This window comes from Myotis yumanensis, unplaced genomic scaffold (genome assembly GCF_028538775.1).
Source record: "Myotis yumanensis isolate MYYU_CA2020_CCGP unplaced genomic scaffold, mMyoYum1.0.hap1 SCAF_2, whole genome shotgun sequence".
Lineage (NCBI taxonomy): Eukaryota > Metazoa > Chordata > Mammalia > Chiroptera > Vespertilionidae > Myotis > Myotis yumanensis.
In genome coordinates, this window is record NW_027223753.1 from 133,714,015 (window position 1) to 133,722,148 (window position 8,134).

Genomic DNA, 8,134 nt, shown 5'->3' on the forward strand with positions numbered 1-8,134 from the left:
GCAAGTGGGGGGCGATCGGTGGAGTTATCACTCTGCCAATCGCCCCACAGATGGCAGCCAGTGGTGGCGGCAGAGGACAGGGCCACCACCTGGCTCCCAGGCACTGAAGAAGCCAGGCAGGGGGTCCGACCCCAATCGATTGCCCCACAGGTAGGATAGTGGAGCAAGTGAGGGGGCAGCACCAGGCCATGGCAGGATGCCAGGCTTGGTTGCAGGGCTGCGAGGCTGGGGGTGTGAGCTGGGGCCTGGTCTCCACAGGCCACGCCGAGGGACCCCACCTGTGCACAAATTCATGCACCAGGCCTCTAGTAAATAAATAAGATAAAAATTTTTAAAAATAAGATTGCACTATGAGTCCATGGTATGATGCTCCTTTAAAAACAGTAACAACAAATGATTGCTCCCATCTTCCCCCTCTACTTATACACCAAAGGGAAAAACTGGCTATTATTCTTAATATGAAAGACATGTAAAATCATTTTCATAAGTTTAAGTTCCGATGAAAAACAAAAATAAAGAAAACAAAGCATTATGAAAAAGGAATAAAAAAATCATCATTTAATTAAATATCTTAGAGAAATTTTAAAAATATTTATTTTATGTTAATAAAATCAGGACATCTATTCTTCCATGTCTTTACTTGTATAAAGTTTCCTTTTCATTTTTTAAAAAATATTATTTTATTGTTTTTTTACAGAGTGGAAGGGAGAGGGATAGAGAGTTAGAAACATTGATGAGAGAGAAACATCTATCAGCTGCCTCCTGCACACTCCCTACTGGGGATGTGCCCGCAACCAAGGTACATGCCCTTGACTGGAGTCAAACCTGGGACCCTTCAGTCCACAGGCCAACGCTCTATCCACTGAGCCAAACCAGTCAGGGCTCCTTTTCATTTTTGACATTAAAAATCCATTTACATATTCCATTTCTTATTTTGTTTTAAAAAGCGAGCAAGTGTCTTATAAAACTTTGCGGAAACGGAGTCCATTTGACTTCAGTTAAACAACAGAAGAACCCAATTGCTTTTGAAGTGAGCCTGGCCATTTTCCAGTTGAAATATATCAAAGGAGATTTTACCTGCATCTGCCACCTCCAATTGAAGAACAGAAACAGTACAGGTTAATTAGTTTCTCTCTGGAGGTCCTATCAAAGGAGGTTAAAGTCTAGACAGCAATTTCCTAGAGTGTGTTCCATAAATCCCAATTTCTGAGACTTTAAAATGTGTTACAGCATTATAAAGTGTTATGTGCTGTGCTCGCTTCAGCAGCACATATACTAAAATTGGAACGATACAGAGAAGATTAGCATGGCCCCTGCGCAAGGATGACACGCAAATTTGTGAAGCGTTCCATATTTAAAAAAATAAATAAATAAAAATAAAGTGTTATGTGTTTAAGATTATAAAACATTGACTTACACACAACTAAATTATCATATTTGTACTCCAAGATTTTGCTATGTTGGTGGTCACACAGGAAAAAAAAAATTATTATATAGTAATTGCTAAATTAATTTAATGAGTATTTTTAAAGGCTATTGCTACTACCCCCCCCACACACATACACACACATTTCAGCACATTAAAAAAAAATAACTTTTAGCTAATATATGTTTTTCAGGTCTAATATGCATACTATTTATTTTATAGAGAAGAACTTACTTATCTTGGATTTCCATATCAATAGAATGACAAGGTATCTAAGAATGGTTAGCAGCTTCCAAGGGCATCTCAAGTAGAGATGCTGTTTAGGGCAGTTTAGAGTCTTGAACAACATTTGCGCCTATGGCATGGATTTGGGAGCAATTAGCTTATTAGTGGTTTGGTGGTTATTAACTATACAGGAAATTACCAGCTACTGGGACAGGATTATAAAAAAAAGAAGAAGGAAGATCTGAGTCTAGATTGCTGAAGAACATTGATGTTTAAGAAACATTAAAAGGAGTGTAAAAAGGAAATATGAAAAAGGCATGAGTCCCACTGTTAGAAGAGAATAATAAAAAGTTATGAGTCAGATAGTAAGAGGAGAATAATAAATATTAGGAAAATTATTCCTAATAATAATATTGTATTATAGGTAACAGCTTCATATATGTTGACACAGAAGAAGTTGGTTAATAAAATGAAAACAGTGAATATTTTAAGTATCACTGAAGTATAAGAAAAAAATTTACATTTCTTATTTTTCTACTTTATTAATTTATCAGAGAAAAATCAAAGTTAAACATGTTTTCTCTTCTAAACCACTTGTGTAAATGTGTGTATAAATATGCTTGCGAATGCATTAAACTAGTTTTACTAATCAATTTATATAGAAGTCATATTCTATTATAATCAGAGTCAATTATTATTCTATGGTAATTAGCAATAGCAGAGAATGTACTTGAAAAATTTTAAAACAGCTTTCAAAAATGCACACTTTATTTATTAATTTTTTAAACTTATAATTTTGAAAAAATTTCCATATTTCTAAAATATAGAGAATAGTGTAATAAACCACCATGGACTCATATAATTTCAGTAATTAGTGTCTATATATATTTATGATAAAATGATTCTATTTTTTAAATGAGCTGTCATAACATTATTGCTGCTAAAAAATAGATGTTTTTAGAACAATTCAGTCCTAATTAGATATTTAACATGCAATCTCAGACATTCCAGAATTTGTGACCTATTAGTTCGAGTTAATATCATCAAACACCTAGTCAGTGCTCAAATTCACTAAATTGATTTAAAAATTAATGTGTGCATGTGTGCTTTTCATTTGACATTTTAATTTACTTAGTTATGGTTAACGATTATTTCATTCAGGATCTCATAAACGTTAAAAGTGATAATTGGTTTAAATATCTCTGGAATTTCTTTTATTTGTAGATTCTTCCCTAATATTCTTTGTACCCTTGGGTACTGTGTTGAGTAGTTGGGTAACATTTTCCATAGAGTCCTCACAATCTGAATTTTGTTTTTATTACATCCTCATGCTATAATTTGTCATATAATAGCTTCTATATTTTATATATGTTTATGTTTTCATAAATATTTTACACAGAAAGATGTATTTCATATGTTTTCTCTTAAAAATTGACTAGAGGCCCAATGCACAGCCCTGGCTTCATCTGGAAGGTTGTTCAGCCATCTGGTCTAATTAGCATATTACACTTTTATTATTATAGATTAGAGGCCCAGTGCATGAAATTCATGCATGGGTGGGGCGGTCCTCAGCCTGGCCTGCACCCTCTCCAATCCGGGACCCCTCAGGGGATGTCTGACTGCCTCTCGCAATTCAGGACCACTGGCTCCTAACCGCTCACCTGCCTGCCTGCCTGATCGCCCCTATCCACCTCTACTTGCCTGCCTGATTGCCCCTTACTGCTCCCTTACTGGCCTGATCGCAACTAACTGCTCCCCTGTCAGGGCCAGCCTGACAGGGTTGAGCCGGGCTGAGGCAGGGAGGTGGGAATTGAGAAAAGAAAGAAAGACAGGAAAGCGGGGTCGGGAGGACCCCAGTTCTCTCGATGAACTGAAGCAACTTTATTAGCCACACAATACTATTTATACATAATACACTGAATAGGAGGTCTATCAAGAGGAATGTATTCTTTGTTCCTCTTAATCTCTAAGGGAAGGACACAGTAGAAGGACAAGTTCTCAGTACAGCATATCTCAGTAAATAGTTACAAACTTCTTGGTAAGCTATGAAAGGCTGTTCTCATTCTACTGATAACCACCATCCAAACAAGTCTGGGAAAACTGTGTGGGTAAGGATCCCAGCCTTGCTAGCCCCTACAGGTGCAAGGACCTTGCCTGCTTACATCTGGCCCCCAACACTCCCCTGCTTGTCTGATGGCCTCTAACCGCCTCTGCCTCACCTCATGTCATCCTGGGACCCAGGATTCTCTCCTCTGGCCTGTTGCAGGCACCCAGGACTCGGACTTCCCTCCCTGTGGCTGGCCGCAGACACCTAGGACCTGGGCTGGCTTTCCCTGGGCCAGCTGCAGCCGCAGGGTACCATGGGCAGGTAGCTTTTCCCATGCCACAGCCACAGGCGCCCAGGACTGTGGGGTGGGTGGCTTGTCCCTCTCCCGGGCCACAGCCTGGCTGGTCCCCATTCCTCTCTCGTGAGCTCATTTGTGCCTGGCTGGTCCCCTCTCCTCCCTCCCCAGTGTTGAGTGTCTGAGCCATTATGGTGTGACAGCGTGAGGGCGTAATGACCATTTGCATATTAGCTCTTTATTATATAGGATTCTTAAATCTTCTATATTGCCTGCAAATTGCTACTGAGACATTGAATTTTTTTTTTCAATAATTACTTAAGAAAAACCATGTGTTGGTAATTCCATCATGGGATACATAGTAATTGATTTGGTCTCTTTTTTGATACAGTAACAGACACTAATTATAATTAAATCTATTGCTTCATTAAGTGTTACAAAATGGTGACATTCTAATTTCATATCTCTTACTTAATTGAAAAAACTAGAATCAATCTTTAAGGAGAATTTTCTCCTTATCAAAAATGTGGTTACTCTAAAGCACATGTTAAAGAGGAAGAGTGGGGTAAAGACTGGATTTTCAGGTTTTTAACATGAACTTTTAAAGAAACAGTTTTAGATTTACAGAAAACTTGTGACGATAGAACAGAGACTTGCCAATAAATCCAAACCCAGTTTCCTGTTTTATTAATATCTAACATTAATATAGTACATTAGTTAAAATCACCTACCTAATACTGATATATTATTATTAGCTCGATTGTATACTTTCTTCAGATTGTTTTTCATTTTTACTCATTATCCTTTCTTCTGTTTCAAGACCCCATCTAGGATACCATACCGCATTTAATCATTATGTCACCTTACATTTCACTTGGTTGTAACAATTTCTCAGTTTGAATTGCCTTTGAGCCTGTTAAAGAGCAGTTGGCTATATTTTTGTGGGTCTATTCCTGGGCTCTATATTCCGTTCCTTTGACATATATACTAGAGGCCCGGTACATGAAAATTCATGCACTGGAGGGGGGTTCCTCAGTCCGGCCTGCCCCCTCTCATAGTCCAGGAGCCCTCAGGGGTGGGAGGTGACCCGGCGACCAGGAGAAGGTGATGCCCCCATCACACCTCTGCTGCTGCCACTGCCGGCAGCGCAAGCCTCAGCCGGCCCTGGTTACCTGAGCCTCGGGACGGCCCTGGATGGCTGGGGGGCTGAGGGGACTGGGAGACTCTGAGGACAGGTGTACCGCAAGGCCTTGCTGCACACCTGCCACCCCAGTGTGACGAGGGGACTTGGCACCACCATCTTGTGGCCTGTGGGAGCTGCCATCTTTGAGGGTGGGGCAGTCAATTAGCATGTCCCCTCCTTATTGGCTGTGGGTGCCATCTTTGAGGGCAGGGCAGTCAATTAGCATATTTCCTCCTTATTGGCTGTGGACACTGTCATCTTTGAGGGCGGGGCAGTTAATTAGCATATTCCCTTCTTATTGGCTGTGGGTGCCGCCATCTTTGCAAGTGCGTGGGGGTCAATTAGCACACTCCCTCTTTATTAGATAGGATTGATTCTTTTACAAACATGCTGTTTTGATTGTTGTAGCTTTCTAGTAAATTTTAAAATGCAGAAGTGAGTCCTCCAATTCTTCTTCAGTATCTGGTTAGCTTTTCTAGGTCTTCCAGAAGAAAAGGTCCAGTGATAGGCTGAGAGCGGAATTGGGGCACCATATAATCAGCAAAGAATGCAAAGTGACCTACGTGAATAATCCATACGTGCTCTACACTTGCAGATAGGATTCTTAGAGTACTTAGGTCTCATGGTAATTGGATACGTCGATTACATATACATGTAATTTAAGTAATTTGAACATTACCTTTATGATCTCATTGCAATTAAGAAAAGAATACACTTATACTTCTGATGGTAAATAAGAAAAGCTGGAAATCATGAAGCTATTACTTTAAACTTTAAATGCAAGAAAATCCTATATATTCTCATATAATAACAAGATAATATTCCACCTACTTTAATAGCAAATACACTTTATTTGGAGTTTTCCCTAGGGAGTGGTAATATAAAAAAAATATATTTTTTAAATTAGTCCAGCCCTGGCTGGTGTGGCTCAGTGGGTTCAGCATCATTCACGCACTGAAAGGTTGCCAGCACAATCCCTTATCAGGGCACATACCTAGTTTGCAGGCCTGATCCCTGGTGGGGAGTGGGCAGGAGGCAGCCAAATGATGTTTCACTTTCAAATCAATGTTTCTCTCTCCTCCTCTCTCTCCAAAAATCAGTTAAAAGATAAACTTTAAAAAATTAGTCCAGCATAGACATTGACCTAAAACAAGATACAACCAAATACTTGGACTGTTCCTATCAGTTCATATTTTCTGTAGCTCTCTCTTCTGTTACAAATCGTGAGAATGGGAAATTCTAATCCCTTTTCAACTATTCAAAGAAGCGATGTTACTGATAACTCAATTGCCTTTCAGTGCCAAACCAAACAGAGATTCTCTTGAAATCTGATCTTACATCCCCGATCTTTAAAAAGATTTTTCTAAGCACCTTAGGTTTAGTTTTTCAGAAGGCCAAACTGATAGATGTAGTTTGTGTTCACTGAGTTTCTTTTTTACTAGATAAGAACTTAAAAGGAATTTCTGTCAAAGAAAAAAATGATTAACTTCATTTGATGTGACTGATTCATCCATCATAAAATTAGCCCACAGTAATTTAGCTCTTGAAAGCGTCTTTTAAAATAATCCTGGGAAGTTGACAAGACTTACTGTTACAATTTTGTTTCTTTAAGAATTTCAATGATTTGTTAGTTTCTCTCTGCAAGCTCAGGCAGTTTTTAAAAAGCACTATATGCCCTGGCCGGTGTGGCTCAGTTGGTTGGAGTGTCATCCCACACACCAAAAGGTTGCAGGTGGTTTTGATTCCAGGTAGAGCACATACCTAGGTTTCAGGTTTGATCCAAGGTTGGGGCACATAAGGAAGATAACCTATTGATGTTTCTCTCTCACATCTCTCTCTTTCTCTCTCTCTCTCTCCCCCTTCCTCTCTCTAAAACAATTTTTCTTTAAAAAAAGAGAAAACTTCATAATCTTAAATTCAACTTGTATGGGGATAAATAATACCCTAAACCCCAATTGATAAAAGTACTCCCAGGGTTGTTAAATTTTTAGCTGATTCAACTATAAATCTAAATTAAATCTAAATTTTTGATACTATTATCTCAGGGACAGTATGGCATTGTCAAAGGGGCATTGTTAGGCAGGTCAGAAATATACCCCATTAAATAAACAAATCAGAATTTATTAAAGATTTACAACATGCAAATTATTATGATGTATTTGATACATGCTATGGAGATAACAAAGCATATAATGACCACAGAAATCCCACAATCACAATCAAATCTATATAGTCATGAAAACTTATCTTCTGATAAATGACTATGTAACTTATTTAAAAATGAAAAACAAATTTTGAAGTTTTGCTACCATTTCATTACAAACAAACCTAAATTAAGAAAATCTAAACCTATAAAAACAATACATGTCTGTAAGCCTGAGTTTGCCACTTTCTATAGATGTTTTGAGGTCCTGCATAATATCTTTAACAATAACAGAGAGAAACCAAGATGAAATTCTCCATTTAAATATTTCAAACAATGAAAAACAACTATGTGAGGGAAAAAAGAAACTTTTTCTTGAAACACAAAGTTGACTGCAAGGTGGCTAGAGGATGCCTCCTTAGAATGGAGTTCTTTAGTTTAACTGTATAAACCTTCTATTTATCTATTAAAACCTCAAAATAAATCTAACATTAGTTTTGTCACTGAAAAGGAAAAAATATATATATATAAAAAGACTACCTGCCCAACAAAAACACCCATGTAGAAATTTGAATCGTTTTACAATCAATTCCCCAAATATGTCAAGTCAGTCAATTTAATGCAATATTTTTACAGTTCAATAAATTAAGGAATTTATCTGATTATTTGTTTTCATGTGGACTCTCCCTGGTGGTCCTTGCTTCAAAAAAATCAATTTAGCTATTTGGTTTTTCTTTTTTTATCTTATTAATGTGGCATCTCATACATGGGAATAACATACTCTTTTTCCGTCTTTGAATGCCTCTGCAGTGAAC

The 8,134-nt window shown here is 37.9% G+C and overlaps 1 non-coding gene across 1 annotated transcript; it reads left to right on the forward strand.

The window, feature by feature from the left end:
* The first annotated feature begins 1,251 nt into the window (after positions 1-1,251).
* LOC139004491 (U6 spliceosomal RNA) lies at positions 1,252-1,358 on the forward strand. The gene has a single exon (XR_011470373.1). It is a non-coding gene; the product is annotated as a U6 spliceosomal RNA (small nuclear RNA).
* The last annotated feature ends 6,776 nt before the right edge of the window (positions 1,359-8,134 follow it).